Source organism: Pteropus medius, unplaced genomic scaffold (assembly GCF_902729225.1).
Source record: "Pteropus medius unplaced genomic scaffold, Ma_sr-lr_union100, whole genome shotgun sequence".
Lineage (NCBI taxonomy): Eukaryota > Metazoa > Chordata > Mammalia > Chiroptera > Pteropodidae > Pteropus > Pteropus medius.
The window spans coordinates 20,886,987-20,906,869 of NW_024347791.1; the positions used below are offsets into that span (position 1 = coordinate 20,886,987).

A 19,883-nucleotide genomic window follows, 5' to 3' on the forward strand; every position below is an offset into this window, starting at 1 on the left:
TATTTCTAGTAATAAATCTTATTACTTATGGGCAAGGCTCCCAATTTAAATTTTTTAAGGGAGAAGTACTGGTTCTGTTAAAGTTCGAGCAAAATACAGTATGTTTGTTTGTTTGTGTCTTTGTTTAATTTAAGTCTAGCCTTGTAAATAATCAGCGTGTAAGCTGATAATAAACTCTCTCAGGATATCTATTTGGAAATATCTTTAATTAAGAATTAATAAATAGTAAAATAATTTTTGCCTAATTTGTTTCATAAACTTATAATATTTTAAAATAAAAAAAAACTGAGAGAATGTCTAGTCCAATTTCTTTATTTTACAGAGGATTGAGGATGAAGTAAAGTGAATGTTCTCTCCTCTCACTCTTTACCCCACCCCTCTGTTCTTCCTTCCCTCCCTCTCTCCTTTACTTCCTTCCTTAAACATGAGAGAATATCTTCTATATTGTAAGATGGGTGCTGAATGTTTGGAGAGGAATGGCCCAGATTTGAGTAATTCATGATCCATATCTAGGTGACAACTACTAGTCACAAAATGATGACCGTTTCTGAAAGAACAAATTAATATTCTTATCTAATAACCAAAGACATTATTCTGCTTATGATCACCAAAGCTGTAGAACTGCCCCTTGATATGGTTTCTACCTACCTACTTTTTATTATAAAAAAGAAGACATAAATGTGTACCTTTTATTAATGCTATAAAATTTTCCATTTATATCTATAATCTATTATCTATCTACATTTATATCTTTATATCTATATCTTTATCTATATCTATACCTATATGTATCTCTGTATCTATACTTCTATCTATCTATCTATCTATCTATCTATCTATCTATCTATCTATCTATGCATATATCCAAAGGGGAGCAGAATGTGTCATCTCAGAATATGCCTTTTTTTGGCATAAGGATTATCTTGACTTGGTTATTTTTAAGAAACAACACCTACAGGAGAAACTCTGAAAACTTAGTAGAAATTACCCTTTTGTGAAAGAAACTTATAAGGGAGATCTTCATTTGTAAAGGTGTCTTCTTCTCTGTACCCAGAAGAGAAGTATGACTCATTCTCAAGGGAGAAGGGACTGATTTAAATCTGCATAACAACCATACCCTGTTTACCATAATTTTCCTGATAGCCTCCTATAACTGACTCCCCACCCTCAACATTTTCTTTTGTCTTTAGCTGAAGAAGGTATTTAAGGTGATGGCTTGAGCTATTTTGGTGAGTTACTCAGTTTTCCTGAGTCTCTCCTCTGTATACAGAAAGTATATATGTTGTAAACATTATTATTATTATTATTATCATTATCATTATTATTATTATTATTATTAGGGTTCTCAGCTAAGAACCTAGAAGGGTAAAAGGATAATTTTTTCTCCTCCCCTACAGTCTATGTATATGTGTATATATATGTCTATCATACAACATGTTAATTCTTTAGCATGTCTGTGATCATATGTACTATATATTATATATGATTATATATACTACATATGACTACATATACTTAACATTGTATTTTTTATGTATGTATGTATACGTATTATAAGATTAACATGTTAGATGATAGACATAAGTTGATACAATTTTGGAAACTTAATAAAGTTTTGTAACTTTACTAAGAAAGAATCAGAGTACCAGGGCAAAAGAGAGAAATCCTACTGTCTTGTGTAAAATAGTTTTTATAATAACAGTGAATAATATGAAAGCACATGGAGACTCAAACTTTTCTTTTCCAATGTAACACTTATTCTGTGAAATTGCCTGTTTTCTAGTCTGTATTCTCCATTATAATGTAAACTCTATGACAGCTGGAATATGTCTGTCTTGATCACCATGTTATCTCTATGGTGCTAATAAATACCTGGAAAATGGATAGATTATGAGAACAGGTAGTGGGTCTTTTTCTACATTTTTTAAGTAAGAAAACTATGGTATGAAATACTGTCAAATGAACTATAATGTAGACTTTAATCCAAAATAAATGCCCTCATCAAAAATATTCACATTAACAGTATACAGTGTAGCTATGGGCTTATTGTTTTTAACACTTTGTAGGAGTTATAGACTTATCTAAAATGTTGTCACTTTCAATTTATCATTTGAGCATGAACAAAGAAAAAGAGATAATATTTTTTACACAATACCATGCTTTCTTGATGTGGTCACCTTTAATAATAGAAACCAAAAGAAACATTTTCCAAAGTATTCATCACAATTATACCAGGAAGCAGATGTGCAGTCTTATTTTTCTCTTAATCATGTATTTATTTATTGCATCACATCTTTCAGTTATGGATATTTTCCTGTACAGGGAAATTCCATCCTTCCTGGAATAATAATTACCCAAGTTTTATACGTATTTTTTTTAAGCTGGTGGAATTGGTGTGAAAATACATTTTCCCTTCTAATATGTATATTGACCTTTTTATATCTCTTACGGGTAGAACTTGAGTGCTTATAATTCTTCCTGAGGATATTTCTGGAGTGTAATAAAAACAAATTGAAGGATCTTAGGGGTAAAATAATCATATTTCTACAAAAACTTAAACAAATGGATCTCCAACAAGAGAATCGGCTTCATAGAAAATTATATCACCTAATCGATACCACTATAAAATCATCTAAAGGTGAATATTTATAATAATTCAACTTCTTATCATTCTAGCTTTTTCACTTACTTTCTTCCTTCTTGCTGAAATGATTTATTTCTCCACCAGAATATCTACACCCTTGATTGTCCTCCATATTTCTGGAGACTCTTGATTTCACTTGTCTGTGTATCCAACCTGTTTCTCCAGATCAGGCATTTCAAACAAAAATTTTCAGCTGATTATAACATCTCATAAGCTGATGCTTTGATGTAGTTTCCTACATAATGATGCATAATCTAACTTGAACTCTATTATCTCCATATGGGTTTCTATTCACCTGTGTCTAATGAAATGCCTGCTAATTCAGTAGCCACGCTTGCTGGTGGATATTTCTCTAGGGCCAGTTCATTTGTATTGTTTTCAGATCACTGTTCAGCCATCTTTTGACAGATTTGGTAATTTATACTCACATTCACCACACCTATACACTGTCATTCAGACAATGGTATGGTGAGTTGTTTTAGCCATATCTGTTATACCCTCCAGTACAAAACCTCCAACTCAGGTTTCCTTATTTACCTTTCTATCTTCCTGGCCTTGAAACATAAAATGTATAAATTAAAACAGGGTTTTTAAAAGTTTTATCTTTTTACCTACTGAGCTTCTTAACCTCTTTTCTTTATTTCTGTTATCATCATCCGACTAGTAATCTGACTTTCATACAACAGTCATATCTGATGCATGTGTTTTGGGCCTAGTCAATCTGGGTTCCCATCCTGACTCTGACACTTATTGGCTTATAGCTTTGGACACCTTATTTTAATCTCCCTGTTTTAGTTTCCACATCTATAAAATGGGGTAGTAAAAATATTTAATAGGTTGCTGTGGGGATTAAATAAATCAGTCTGAGTTCACAACTTAGAATAGTATATGTTCCTTAGTTATCCCTGTATAAATGCTTGCTTCTATTACTATCACTTTCCTTTGCTGTGTATTTCCAGTTAGTTCAGCAAGTGTTCTTAAAATTTCCCTCCTTTCCATTCTCATTGCCAACACCATGATTCAAAAACTCATGATCTTTTGCATGAATTATTTTAATAGTTTTCTAACTCATATTCATGTTCTCATTTAATTATAAGCCCTAGCCAACTTAGGATGTAGCATTTCAAATCGTTATCTTAGTTAGGAACACTATTTGCATAGCATTTCAAAACCTTTATCTTAGTTAGGAACACTATTTGCAAGATCAAGGTCTTATAGAAAAATATATAATTTAAGCAAAACTAAAAATTACATTGAGTACTATGTGTGTATGGATATATGTATATATGTAAGTATATGAAATCATATAGTAAATAAAAGTGAATGCAACCTCTTCTATCCCTATTAGATAATCATGGTTATTAAACCTGCTCATGCTAATCATGGTTATTAAACTTGCTCTTCAGTCGATTAAAAAACTATTGAAGTGTGTAATATGCTCAGGTATATACTTATATATTAAGGAGGCCATATGTTCTTTTAATATTTGTGAACCAGTTTGCATTTTCCTTTTATACATAAGTACATGTATACACACACACTTTATTTTTCTCTACCATGTCTCTTCTTCATAACTTGAGATTCCTTACACCACACAGTTGTTCTGTTTTACATGAGAGGGATCAAAATTGGTTGATGCTCTTTTTTTGTTTAAAGTAGATGACCTGAAGTGAACTTAAATGTTGTGCATTTTTAAAAATTGATATACATATGCAACAAGATGTTGAAAAATCATAAGTAATGAAACCATTGTGGGTAAAGCATGATTTTCTCCTGATAATGTGATCCCCTCGTTATCAACTGTGTTCGAATGCCACTGTCATCATCTATTCCCTGCCCTAAATGATGGCAGAATCTAGTCTACGTGCCTTAAGTTGGCATGGTTTGGCTGTAATCTAACTTTTCAGTTTAGATCAAACTTACTGTAGACACATGAAACTATGACATCACCTCTTTTCTCATGCTTATCATATGTGTCTTTTGAAATATTGCCCACTCTTCAATTCCAACTTAAATGACAGTCCCACTATAAAATTTTTATTGATTTCACTTCGTTTCCCTTCCATTTCAATCAAGAAATAATTTTAAAGTATTTACTTCATATTTCATATCTTTTACAGCACTTACGTTCTGCCTAAATTATAGCTGTTTATATATAGTTCTTCTTTAAGTACAGAACATTGAATAAAGGGAATTTTATTGACCAGCTACAAACAAAATACAGAGGAGTGGAATCTTATACAGGTTCTAAATTTAAAATCAACATTTAAAATTAAATTGCATACTGTCACTATAATCCTGAAAAGTCACTAAAGTAATACATAAAATATATTACAGAATTTATGTGCCAAGTTAGGGGCTGATGTTTAGTCTCTCAATAGTATATAACACTGAAAGTTTTCCTTTGCATTGGATTAAGTCACCATTTCTTTATTTCCACACAGATGATATAATTGGCTTGTATTTAAGGATGTGTTATATGAAAATATCCATGCATCTTTAAACATGAAAATCAAAGACAGCTTGGTGAGATGCTCAGATTATGAGGACTGAGAATGACTAAAGGACTTTTTTTCCCCCTTAAAATTATTTTTAAAAAGCTAAGTGGTCCAACAATTCTGTCTTTTCAGTTTTTATGAAATTTGTTTTCCCATATTCACAAGTTTGGGTAGATACATAGGTAGGTAGATAGATGATAGACAGATAGATAATAGATAGATAGATAGATAGATAGATAGATAGATAGATAGATAGATAGATAGATAGATTTTGGGAAAATATATACTAGTTTCTGGGACTATATCAAACTTTAAAACTTCTGTGCATCAAAGGAACAACAAAGTGATTAGGCAGTGGGAGAAAATAATTGCAATTCATATGTCTGAGAAGGATTACTATCCAGAATGTGTGAAGAGCTCCTATAACCCAATGACAACACTAAAAAAAAAAATAATAATAATTAAAAAATAAGAAAAGGACTTGAATAGACATTTCTTTAGAGAAATATATATGTGGTCAAAAGCATATGAAAAGATGTTTAATATTACTATTCATTGGCGAAATAGAAATCAAAACCACAGTGAGATATCACTTTATACCTATTAAAGTGGATATTGTGTAAAAAGTACAAAATAACAAGGGTTGATGAGGATGTGGAGAAATTGGAACTCTTATATTCCCACACTGTTAGTGGGAATGTAAAATGATCCAGTCACGTAGGAAAACCATATGGAATTTCAGTAAAAAATTAAAAATATAATTACCACATGATCCAACATTCTCACTTTTCGGTATGCAGTAGTTCCCCCTTATCCACAGCTTCACTTTCCACGGTTTCAGTTACCTGAGGTCAACTGTAGTCTGAAAATATTAAATGGAAAATTCCAGAATTAAACATTTAAGTTTTAAATTGCATGCCATTCTAAGTAGTGAGATGAAATCTTCTGCCACCTTGCTCTGTATCATCAGATATGTGAATCATCTTGCATATACATGATTCACCCATTAGTCACTTAGTAGCTATTGGTTATGAGATCAATTGTTGAGGTATTGCAGTTCTTGTGTTTTACATAATAATAGCCCCAAAGTGCAAGTGTAGTAATGCTGATATTTGGATATGCCACAGAGAAATTGTAAACTGCTTCCTTTAAGAGAAAAGGTATATGTGTGTAGGAAAATACATAGTTTATTTAGGGTTCGGTACTATACCTGGTTTTAGGCATAAAGTGGGAGTCTTGGAATGTATCCCCCACAGATAAGGGGAGACTACTGTGTATTCAAAAGACTTGAAAACAAGATCTCGAAGAGATATTTCACACCCATGTCCATGTCAGCATTATTCATGATAACCAAGAGCTGCGAACAGCCCCTGTCTATCAATGGATAAATGAACAGAATATTGTGTGTATGTACAATAGAAAATTATTCACCCTTAAAAAAGAAGGAAATTGTCACATACTACAATGGAGTAAACCTTGAAGACATTATGCTAAGTGGAATAATTCAATCATAAAAATATTGTATGATTTCATTTATGTGAAATATCTAAAATAGTCAAATTCATAGAAACAAAAAGTAGAATGGTGATTTCAGGGGCTGAAGGGAGAGGAAATTTGGAATTGTTCAATGGGTATAGAGTTTCAGTTCTGTAAGATGAAAAAGTCCTGGTGATGTTGCACAACAATGAATATACATAATAATACTGAGTCTAAGTCAATTTAAGTCTAGGATGATTGGAATTAGATGATGTAGTGGCTCAAATCATGTTATTATTCAAGAAAGTCTTCAATATAGAAGCATTGTTAAAAGAACAGACTTTTGCTCAGATAAACCTTCATTCAAACCCATGCTCTGCTACTGACGCTATAGGACCTGAAATGCTAGCATTTCAATGTGTTCATAAATTTCATAAAAAACTAATTTGGATTAGAAATAATATATACCCGAGGAGCTTGAAATGACATGTGTTGGGTTTAGCACATGGTAAGCACTCAAAAAAGGTTAGTTATTGTTATTATTGATAGTTCCATTTAAAAATATTTATAACTTATAGAGTAAGTAAGTTCAAGGCTTCTTTATTAGAACAAGCATCTGTGACTTAATTCACTTCGTATTTGGATGATAGGCAGGGATTACTTGTCTACTATTTTTGAAAGGGCATTCAGACATGAAATGCTTATTTATTTGAATCAAGTTTGAAACACTTGGCTAGTTGAAGGCAATCTGGGAATGAGAAGAAGGGCGCCTCTCAGAATGATTGAAGCTGGATTTCTGAATTGGGTCTTTCAGAAATAAGGCGCTTCTCTGCCCATTTTCCATGAATTTTCATTTTTCATAGTAAATTGCCCTGGGTCAGATACATTTTAAGTAACATCTCTCATTTTTTCATTACTTTAAAAAAAATGCAGCCTTAGATAATTTTAATCTTTCTCACTCTTCTAATACACTTTCTGTTATACACTTGATTCTTTTTTTCCTTTGTATTTTCCTATTATGTTTAACATTTTTATAGATTCCATTTCTTATTTTTCAAATGTTATAAATACTCTCAAGAATTTTGGGAAATTTAACATTATTTTACTGTTCACTCTCACAAAGTATCCTTTGCTTTCCAAAAGTCTTCTTACTAAATTATCACGATTCTGTTGTGTGGTATATGATATAATTTCCTATGTTTTACACGTAAGGAAACTGAGGCACAGAGAGATTAAATAGCATGTCCAAGTTCCCTCCTATCAAGTGGTGGTGAAGGTGCCATGTGGACGCAGGCAGTTTGATTCCAGAGCTCTCAGCGGCTACACAAATCTTAGCTCACTTTGTTGAAGAGGGACTTTCAAAGGCTGCCTTTTCTTTCTTTCTTTTATTTGCTATATGTTTCCCATTTCTTTTAGGAATTTTCCTCTTGTCTTCAAATTGTAAGTTAGCATTTTTAAGTCTACTGCTTTTCCCTCTCTTGTTCCTTGCCTTTTGCCTTTCGTAGCACATCTCTGTCCTTCCAGCTCATTAGCTCACTGCTTAGGATGTCCTCAGCCTCTAAACCTCTGCCCTGTGACACTCAGTCACTGACTCAGTTCCTTGACTTCTTCCAAGGAGTCTGCACATTTTAAATGTTATTTTTCTTTTAGTCAGTTCCAAGATGATGTTTGCCTCTGCTAAGTGTATTTTCTCTCAGCTACTGGAAACTTCTGTTTTTCAGATTGCTCCATGGTGCATTTAGGAAGAAGTAGCCAAGTTTCTTTTTCTCCATAAGCTTGTTTTTAAGTTCCTGGAAACTTGACAGAGCTTCCACTCTTTTTCTACATTCTACTTCTTCAGGTTTTACCTCATTCCCCTAGTACACCTCTGCCATATTGTTTTTTCTCTACCACAGTCACTTCAGAATATCCTCTTGTTATGAATTCTTAAATCTACCTGAACCTTCTGCTGTCTTTTTACATTGTGGCAAGAGTTGTATTTTAATCAGCTATGTATGATATATCATTCTGTGAGAACAAGTGGCTACACAATCTGGAAACTTAAGCAACTAAGTTTTGTTCTTGTTATTTTTTTTTTTACCTGATCTACTTCATCTGCTTTTTTCATTCCTTTTATAAATAATAGTGCTTTAATGACTCCTAAGAAACTCATGATAAAGATGTGGCTTTACACAAGAATCGCTGTTATGGGAAATCTTAAGTGCTTGTTGGTGCTGTGATTGAGGACATGCATCATGTAAGAAATACAGTGCAGTGGAAAGAACACAGGGCATGCAGTCAGAAAATGTGCCTCTGCTCTTGGTGGTTTGTCTTGTCAACTTGACTTTGGCTTCTCATGCAAAGGTGTGGTTCAAAGAGTTTTAGGAAAGCACACATATGTTTTGCAAATTGGAAATAGCTGCATGACAGGTACAGATTATTACATATTGACTCTCAAAGCACAGAGATGAAAGTTTGTCAAGCACATAAAAATTTAAATGAAAACAAATGACAGATATAACTAGAACAGTATAAGAATTTCATTTATTCAGTTTTCAATTGAGCATCAAAAGTTAACTTAAAATACTGAAATCCACACTTTGTCTTATATTTAATAAAAGAATATTTCCAGGCAGCCCTGTAAATATTTGAATGTATGAGAAGGGTGGGTAACACCTATTTTGCTAACCTAAATATCATAATCCTCAAATAATACATGTGTGGGTAGCTCACAGTTTCTCCCTGTGATAGGGTGAGTATTTCTGTGTGATTCATAGGAAAACACGGATGGCCTATATGAACGTGCATCAGCATGTACTGTAAGGGATCAAGTTCTACCTGAGAATCCTTTGCTTTCCTCTGCGTGGAGCCATCTCAGTCCCACAGGAATGGTGATTTCAAGGTTCAATATCCACTTACATGTCTAATTATGTAAGTAATTCAGTTACGTTTTAACTTTAAAATTACTGTATTGCAAACCAACACATAGAATCATTGGAAACAATATTAAAATAACTTATTATCTCATTTTAGTCCCTCCGGAATCTGCTGGATTACTATACTATTTCACGTCATTAATTAATGAAGACTGTTGTATGAATAAAATATAGAGGGTAAAGCTAAATTTTTCATTCCTTTTGAAAATTGAGTTTGAACTTTTAATATTCCAATTCTTTTTACACTTATATATGTGTGTGTGTGTGTTTGTATGTATGCATATATATATATATATATATTTATTTATTTATTTATTTATTTATTTATTTACATTGTGTATTCACCACACATAGTTAGATTTCTTTCTGTCACCATATTTTACCCCCTTTCCCATATCTACCTCTACCCTCCCCGCTTCTCCCTACCTTCTGGTAATCACTAGTCTATTTTCTATGTCCATGAGTCTCTGTTTGTCCTGTCCATTTGTTGCTTTTAAGTTTATATCCCACATATAAGTGATATCATTCAACTTTTTCTGTCTGGTTTATTTCGCTTAGCATGATTATTATCTCGAGATCCATAAACGTTGTTGCAAATGGCAGTATTTCATCTCTTCTTATGGCTGAGTAATATTCCATTGTATATATGTACCACAGCTTCTTTAGCCAGTCATCTATCGTAAGACACTTCGGATGCTTCCATGTCCTGGCTACTGTGAATAATGCTCATACACTGCTGGTGGGACTGCAAACTGGTACAGCCACTATGGAAAACAGTATGGTGATTCCTCAAAAAAAACTGATCTACCATATGATCCAGCAATCTCTCTACTGGGTATTTACCCCAAAGACTTGAAAATCCATATCCAAAAAGATATTTGCATACCAATGTTCATAGCAGCATCCAATATTTCTTTATTCTGTTGATTGTGCTGTCTTCTAGAATCATGATAATCATGTGTGTGGTCAAGTTGCTTATATGTTATATGATATCAGCTTTTTTTCCAGGACAGTGCCTTGCCTCCATAACATGCAAACAGATTTATCGCTTGTATGTTTATAATCCCCTTAGTAATTTTAGGGTTGTCTTCTTTTCTGTCTTATTATAGTATTCTTCATAAACTTCACCTCCTGGAACCTGGTTAAATAATAATGTTTTCCCCTAGATTATTTATGTCTTTTGCCTGTTTGTAGATAGCTACTTTGCCCATTAGCTTGTTGCTCAGCCAAGCTATGATTGTTTAATACTTGAATCTTTCATCACGAGTCATTTTCTCTATGTCTTAATCATTCTTCCATCATGTCTCTAAACTCCTTCCAGCTTATCTGAACCTTTTGTATAATGAGATTCCTGGATTTGAACACCAAATACAATCCCACCAGTACTGTCTAGGAGAGCTATGATGCCTTCTTGTTCCTCAAAGTACTCATTAGAGAGGCAATGCCCATCTCTGCAGACAGAGGCAAGCATGGCTACATCTCCCCCAGTCTCCTGCAACTCCCTCCTGGCTAATCATTTTTTCACAGTAAAAATCTCAGTTTTTCTCTTTCCCTCATTTTCATGTTCTCCATCTCTTACTATATAACTCTGTCTGTTTTTTACTGTTTTTATTTTACTCTTCCAGCCTGACTCATAATTTAATTCATCTGTTTATTTTCCTGTTTCTCGCTTTTTCTTTATCTAACCCAACATCTTCCCAGTTCCACAATTTCGTACTTGGTGCTAATTGCAATCTCTGCCACTCTAAAAGCATGTGCATCCATCTCTTAACCATATCAACATTTTTTACACTTCCATAGGAAAAAATACACTTGTTCCCTTACATTTATCTAATGTCTTACCTTTTCCTTTTTTTATTAAATTGATAAGTAGTTTGTCATTATTCTGTTAGGCTTAAGAATTTAATTTTATCACAGTTGCTGAAAGAATTGAGCTATAAATTATTTTTAATACTACTATTTGCAACTTAATGAAATAACACTTCAGTTTTTATTGACAAATTATATATTTTGGAGAAAGATATCGATGTCTGAAATAGTTACAATGTGAATTGTAACTTGTGTTTTTTTAAATACTAGTTAGTCATTCTTTCTTTCTTCCTTTATATCATTCTTTCCTCTATTTCCTGCTTCCTTCCTCTAATTACATAATGGTTACTGAAATTCTACCATCTGCAGGATAGCGTGAGGGAGAGAATACAGCACCGGTATCTAGACCCTGCTCTCAAAGTGATTAGCTGCGCAACTACATCAAATCACTTATGTTCTGTCACTTGAATTCTCACACAGAACAAACGGGGTTCAGAAATATGATGACTAAATGAGAATGAGACAGCATTTAATTCACAAATTATAGGAATAGTGAGAGATAATTCCAGATAAAGTTCTGGATGATTTGAGTAGGATCTTGAAAACTTGAAAAGTTGTGTATAAAACAACAAAAAGTTCCCCACTGCCTGCCAAATGAATTTTATCAAAGCACCTTCTGAGTATGAATGTGGTTTGTGTATGAGTGGAGAACTGAAGTGAGGAGATCTATAAAAAGAGCTAGGAAAATATAATAGTCCAGGAATTAGATAATAAAGACAGATAAGGCTTAGATCATGGAAGAGCATTTGAGTCTGATACTATGGATTTGAGAACCAACTTTAAAATCAGTGGCTGTTGAAGTGGTTGGATTTAGTGTCACCACCTGTAGTGTCTTCATGGTTAATCCAGACTCCTGAACACCCCTCTGTGACTTGCTGACATGGAATATTTAGAGATAGGGGGTATAGAAACTGTAATTGTTACAGTTTTGTAACCCCCCTGGTTACAAAAATTTCAGGTAAAAGCATAGTCATTGGCAATATAAGTTAATTTTAGGGTCTAGTCTGAGTAGGAAAGTAAGGAGTAGTCAAAGTGGGTTCATGGACTAAGAGACAAGAATCATTGAGGGAAAAACTGGTGGTTGCAATGATGAAGTGATGTGGTTAATAAAGTAGGTAGACACAACAGACACAGTTGGTGGGAACCAGTTAAAGAAGATAAAGGGAATTATGAAAGAAATTCTGGGCTTTTGCTTTTAGTGGAATAGGAAAACTGAGTAGTGTTGCAAATATTAGTGTGCCTTGTGTGACTAAAGTGAAAAATTGAAGACAGAATATTATTGGGGAAGGGAATTATACCTCTGGCCAGCAGAGATTTTGTTGTTTTATTTGTTTTGTTTTGTTTCATCCAAATAATAGTGGTGTTGTACAGCTGTAAATTGATGTTTTTCTTGGGAAAGAAAAGTAAAAATTAAATGATAGATCACGTTAGGGCACAGTGCAAATGATTCAAATATGAGAATATTAGAGTGAGCGCTTTAGGTAAGAAATACAAAGTTTGGGCATAGTGGAGAAAAGACACATAAATTGTGTAGTGAGAAGCTGTTTAGGGATATCTAATTGTTAACTTATTTATAGAAGGATCTTTTTAAGAACTTAGTTTCATTGGAAAAATTAATTAAAAGTCTTTCTGTTAATATTTTGAAAATAACTAGACCTTTCATTCAAGTTATTTTCATTTATACTACACCACTATTTTCACATTACTATCAAACTTGTTACCTTGTTTGATATTTACATTATTTATTTACTGCCACATTTTTAGAATTGCCTTTTTTTAAATTCAGCTAAGCTAATAAGAATGACTCTTTGCTCTTATAAAATGATGACATAGAGGCAAAACCCAGATTTTTAAAAAACCTGACTTAAAAAAGTAGGTTTGTGTTAGGGATAATGACACTTTCTATATTTCAAAGTGACATTTATTCCTGAAGCATGTCAGTCTGTATGCACATTGACTTACTGTGTTTATCTTTATAAAGAATGAACTATTATGAAAACTCATTACCAATTGGGAACTGTAGTGCCAAGTGTTAATGACATCATTAATCTAAACAAAATATGTTAGAACCCTTACTTTTGGTGATAGGTTTCTTGTGGGAATTTCCATAAAAGGTTTGTAGTTACTAAGATATTCACATGGCATAACTATTTTTTTATTACTATCTGTTTTGTTAATGTTTTTTCTTGGTTGACAGTTTAGTCGTTTTATAAAGAAATGTAAATTTCTTCACCCTTGCAAACTGTCTTTTTATATGTATTCTCCATACTAAATGAATATGGATAACATAGGAGTGATAGCTTTGGGAGAAATGTAAATAACACATACAGGGATAGAATTTGCTTACAAATTGGTAAGTATCTAAAAGTTTTTCAGTATTGAATTAGAATATCGTCAAGACTATAAGTCATAAGAGAGATTTGTTCTTTTCAAGAGAGAATTTTGGAACTTTTACTCTAGAAAATCTATTTATTTTTTCAGGTTAGTAGAATAAGCTCTAGCATCGAAATAATAAAAGTTAGAGGCTGCCTTATTATATTAAGAATTACTTATGGCATAATATGAGATATAAATATGTTAACATCTTATTTTGTCTACATATAACATTTCTAAGCTGAAATACATATGTCAGAAATAGGTGATAAAAACTACCTATCTTCAAAAGAAAAATCAAAGTAATTGAATAAATCCAGATAAATTTGGACTTAAAAGCACATCAGGTAAAATAAAGGGACTGGTATAAGTGTGATGAGTCATGTTGTTCATTCATATTTTCAACAGCTCAGCATTAAATAGTTAAGTTTTCTAATGATAAATCAAGGACTGTTTACTTGTTGTTCAATGATAGGTGCAAACATTACTCTTATAATATTAGACTCTTTAATTTGCATTCTGTTGAAGAGCTAACCTGAATTATAAATAAATATCTATAATGAAATAAAACATTCATATCTGTAAATGTGATATACCTACAAGGTAAATAGTCTACGATTATTTTATTATACTTTTTCAAATAATAAATTTGTTTCATAGTCACTAACTATATAAATGAATCATTCACAAAATAACTTTAACACCATCAGTAGGAGCTGCTCACTGATTTGCCTATAATTAATGATTTGTGTACTCTTGAAGGTTACTCCCTTGTTGAATATACATTAAGTTTCAGTATTACTAAGTATTATTAGGAGTTTAATATGTACCCATGGAAAAGAAAATTACTAATTGTCCCATCAGGGAGATTAAAAGAGACCATAGCCTCATAAGCACTAAGTTCTAATGGACAAGTTAAATAGCCTCTTAATGTTTTAGTGCACAGTAAGAAATGTATTATGTTAATTATTATTATCTTTTAGAAACCTATTTTTAAATTACAAGAGAAAATAAAAATATTTATATCACGCTAAAGTGTTTAGCGGTAAAGTGTGCTGATATCTTCATTTCATTTTGAAAAACATTTAAAAAAACCAGATGGATTGGCAGGATGCATAGATATGTGATAAAGCAAATACACACAGAAAAATGTTAATTGTAGAATCCAGGTGTGGGTATATGGGTGTTTGCTGTACACTTTACTTTTTATATATACTTGAAAATTTTTATAATGAAATTTTGGAAAAACATATGCAACATAAGAAAGACTATTACATCATTTATAAAAACAATCAATGTGATAAAACATGAAGGTGGATGCCAGTAATAACATGACACAATTCCTAATAAGAAGGAAGACAAGCTATACTTATTTTAAGTAAATTTGAACTTTAGCTAAATTCCTTTTAGATTTATGCATTTTTTTGAAGAAAGATTTTACTCTTTTCTCTAGATTATGTATTTAAACCTAATTATTTTTTATGATTGTCTATTATTTAGTGCTAACCTAAAGTTATCACCTTGTGTTGTATTTTCGTCAATGGGCTTATTCAGTTTTATGGTTCTCTCTGGTACATTTATAAAGTGCACTTTATACTGCACTGCTAGTTCCCTATAAACAAGGAAACAATCTCTACTACTGTATTTCAAATCACTACCATCCCGACCATTACTTCATTTGCAATAAAAAGCACAAATAAACTGAGCAAGTGTGGTTCATACATGGTTATTTCTACAGCGTTAATAAGTAAATATCTGGTCAGCCTTGGTGTGGAGGAAGTGGAAGACCCCCCACATAGTGAGATTTGTCTGAGGTACCAAAAGTGTACCTTGCTACCCATTCCCTTCTCTTCTATTAGTTCTCCCAGGTTTCATTCCATTAAAAAAAAATTATTTAAGGAGTCTATGGAAAGGTAAATAATATCAGCCACTATGAGTTATTAATACCTGAGCTTTAGTCAATATATATCCTAGAGAGTCCTAAGAAAATGGGACATAGAAAGAGTTTGGAACTTAGAAATTCTCTGATGTCTATAACATCTGAACATTTCTCAGTTGAGCAGGAACAGGGGAAATAGCAGGTTGGGGGCTGGGCTGTCAGGAGCAAGCGGTAAGGCACAGTGTGATTAAAAAGAGGAACAAAAGAAGGGTCTTTGGGTTGAGGTGACAGAAGGACAGGAGACAGTCTACACAATAGTTTGCCAAGGCAAGTAGTCTTTGGATAATCTATGTTCATAACACATGCGATATTCTTTATAGATATAAATTCAAAAAGATCTTGGATTACAAATGATAATTAGGTTTCTGCTATATAACTTTACTAATATTTTTCATTGAAACAAATACTGTGTAAAGTCATTATGATGCTTTGGGTCTTATTACTTATATATTTTCTAATGTTGTCACTAAGTTAGCATTACTTATAAATTGTTTACTCTCTCAGAATTAGCAGTCATAGCTTTTTGATAATTGCCCAATATGAACAACTGCAAGTGTCGCAATTTCTGAGGCTTTGGTTTGACTTTGGTTTGTATGGACACCAGAGCAAAAGATGGACAACTATGCTAGGATTTTCTACTATCTTACTGATTTTACAGAATAACAAATTTACCATCTGGGTGATCAGCAATTGGTCAGTTTTTCATCTGAGTCCATATTTGTATTTGTTTTCTAATATATATATGTATTTTTTAATAGAACTTACTTTGATAATAGATTATCAACATATATTTGAAGATATATTTGCATAATCTTAGCAATGTTCTTCTATTATTAAATTACTAGCTGTCACATGCTCTGTTAATATTTTGTTGTTTTACTGTTTTCCATGCATCATCAATAACTCTGTTTCCTTTTACTGTAAGATATGATTAACCTTTTACACACTTACTCCTCCTGAGATCATTTCCATCTTGGACAAGTTGTCTTACCTCTTCACAAACCCAACATGGCTTTATGTTGTCCTCTTATTATAAACTATATCTTTTTGATCAAGAACAGGGATATCTTTGGGCTACTAAATTATTTAATTTGTTCATCTCATATCAAATTTAGTTGCCAATACTGACACTTATTTCACTTGCTTATGATGATCAATGATTCTTCCACATGCAAATTTCCTTTTCATGTAACTTTATTTGCCTTTTAATCTCAGTAATGTGAGATAACCTCTCTAAATCCATAGGAGTGTGCGCCCACACACACATAGCTGTGTGTATGTGCATGCGTGTGTGTTTCTGTGTTGCAGATAATAGGGCTATTTAAATATATTGCTTAGCAATTTGAAGAAAGTTCAAGGTGATACTAAGCTTTTAAATATTATAACAGTTAAATTATTTTTAAAACTTTAGAAATATTGTTTTGAAATATCCCACATTTTGTTTATCCCACATTTACAATGAAAGAAATTCACAGGAAACACAAAATAACACCATCACCCCAGGGGGAAGTCAGCGTGAAGAAAATCAGCCTTGGACTCTTTCCAGTGGGACTTAATTGTGGTACTACAATAAGGACATTGTTATACCAGGCTTTTCCCTACAGGGTAAAAAAACCCTCAAAAAACAGCAACATAGAAAAGTTCCAATGAATATAATTTCCTAGCTATAAATCTAGAAAAAAATGAAAAATAAGGAAGAGTAAAAGCGATATCAAAATGAAGCTTGAAGATTAAGCAGCAAATTGATTAGTATATCATATACACAAATTCTCCTTCAGATGAGATTTGGTAGGTGATTTTACTTGCAGTCATACATTTTCAAATTTTAAAGAAAAGCACTTAGAACGGAAGTTTCCAAAGTTTTTTGATTCATAGTACCTTAGCAGCTTAGTAATATTTTCTTGGTACCACTTAGGCCAACAAACAGAAAACAAGAACTCTGTTTATTAAATAGCTACAGCCAAATAACTTATTAGTTATGGTCAAACAACTTAATAAGTATTTATATCCTGATAATCTAAATAGGTAAAAATAAAATTAATGTTTTTATTTCGTTCTTAAATAACCATATTTAAATATTAATGGATATGTGTGAGTGTGTGTGTGTGCATGCGTGCATGCACACATGTTGGGTACTATACAATTTCTCTAACCTTGAAAACACATTGAATGCTACCAACGTTATTACCTGTTCCACATGGATTTTCAGCAGGTAATTGCTTTTTATCACATCACCTGCTGAAAACCCAGCTTCCCACATCTATGATGTCCTCAAAAGGAATGCTGCACTTTCTAATGTTGAAACTGTGAAATACCTTGACTAGTAGTTTGTAGTGTCTGACAGATGTTGAATATTGTAGTGTTTACCTTGATATTTTAAAATACTCCACAGCAGACACTGTGAGTTCACTTAGCATTCCAGGGTGCTTTGGTACACAGTTTTGGAATCACAAATTTAAACTATTAGATGCTCACATGAATCATAGCCTCTGAATCTTAAAACTGAGAAGTCAGAAAGTCTCTGCCATAGTGAAAGTGAATGGAAAGCACTGTAAAATAACTATAAAAGTTCATATCTTATTCTTTAATCTGCATTTTCTAGTTCTCTCAGTCAATTTATGCAAATATTTCTCAGTATTCACAGTATAATTTTCCATGACTTTCAAAATTCGATGTTAGCAAATAGTTGTACATGGTACCATCATCATTGCTAGAAGGACGTGTTATTTGTATATTTTTTTAAGAAAACAGTATTGTCAGTGTCTTTTAGGATGTTTTTAATTTTGACACGGCATTTTAAGAGTTGGATTTAATGTTTTTCAAAGTTTCACACTAGACTTTTTCACTCAGAATAGCTACTTTTTCAATAGTCCACATGAGATGTATTATACTGAAAGGAGACGTCTGCCTTCTCATGTGTGTATCCTAACTGCAAATAAACCCTGGGGTGTTCTAAGTCAGGGGATTTGAACTAATTTTCCAGTATCTCATTTTGCATTTCAGTAACCCAGTTAACTGTATAAACATTATTAAAAAACAAAAACCAGAAAACAAAAAATAACCATGTCTTATAGAAATGTATCTTTACTTTCAGCTGAGGAACTCAGTGGACCTTATCTAGATTATTAGAAAAAATTAAATATGAGAATTTTTAAACTAGACGTATATATGTTTTTTGCACAATAAACTGTGAGAGTTATCAGTGTCCCCAAGCGAAAGCTCAGTCAGAACGGAAAACTAAAGCAAGTTATGTGTAAAGTGAATTGTCAAGGATATAAATCAATATTTAAGTGAAAAGAAAAACAAAACATGATAGGGTAGAGCTCTTCTTACATGTCTCAGGCAGGGCTAATGATTATTAATGGCGATACCTAGTTTCTGTCACTGACATTCTTATGATTTTGATTTTCAATTTCAATTCATTTTTCCCACCTGTTCATTTTTAATCTTAAATTTTTTTACTGCCGACTTTGTTGATAAACTTCCCATATCTTTAAATTGTCATTATAATCTCTGTCTGTGGTAACAAATTAGCTGGCATTAGTAGCAGGGACGATTTGTTTAATTTTTATATTTATCATCTACTAGATGGTAGGTGTTTGAAGGAATGAAACTCAGAACCAGTGCTGGGCAGGCTGGTTTGTCTGGAACCCTGTGAATTCTTTTAGCTGAAAGATTCCTAAAACTCTATAGGGAGACATAGCAGAGGGTTAGTCATATGAACGAAGGCTGTTGGGAGGTAATACAATGGGCACTTCACCTGTGATACAGGAACAGGATTTATTCTGGTTATTTCATATCCAACTACAAGATCAGAAAGCAATAAATTATCTGATATTGTGCTTTGCAATATCTACTCAAGAGAAACATTAAAAGATAAATATGTATAAGTAATAAGGTACTAGAAAAAATAAGTTGATTTATTTCATGAGATCCTCTCACCTAAATGTCAGAAACAAGTATGTGTACCTATGTGTATACGTACATATACTTGTGTTTCCAGATTTTGCCTCTAAGTTGATTGCGGCATGATAGTTTTCATGACTGGTATTGAATTGTTTTCTCACTAGGTAGCTAGGAGCAGGTCTATAGATATAAGTGTATTTATAGATAGTTAAAGATAAGGATAATTAGAAAGATGCACAGAAATTCTATCCCTGTGACTAAAA

General features: G+C 32.5%; 1 protein-coding gene across 2 annotated transcripts in view; it reads left to right on the plus strand.

The window, feature by feature from the left end:
- The window catches only part of SEMA3D (semaphorin 3D), a 171,679-nt gene that overhangs the window by 14,631 nt on the left and 137,165 nt on the right, over window positions 1-19,883 (plus strand). The gene's annotated exons all lie outside the window — the stretch shown is intronic.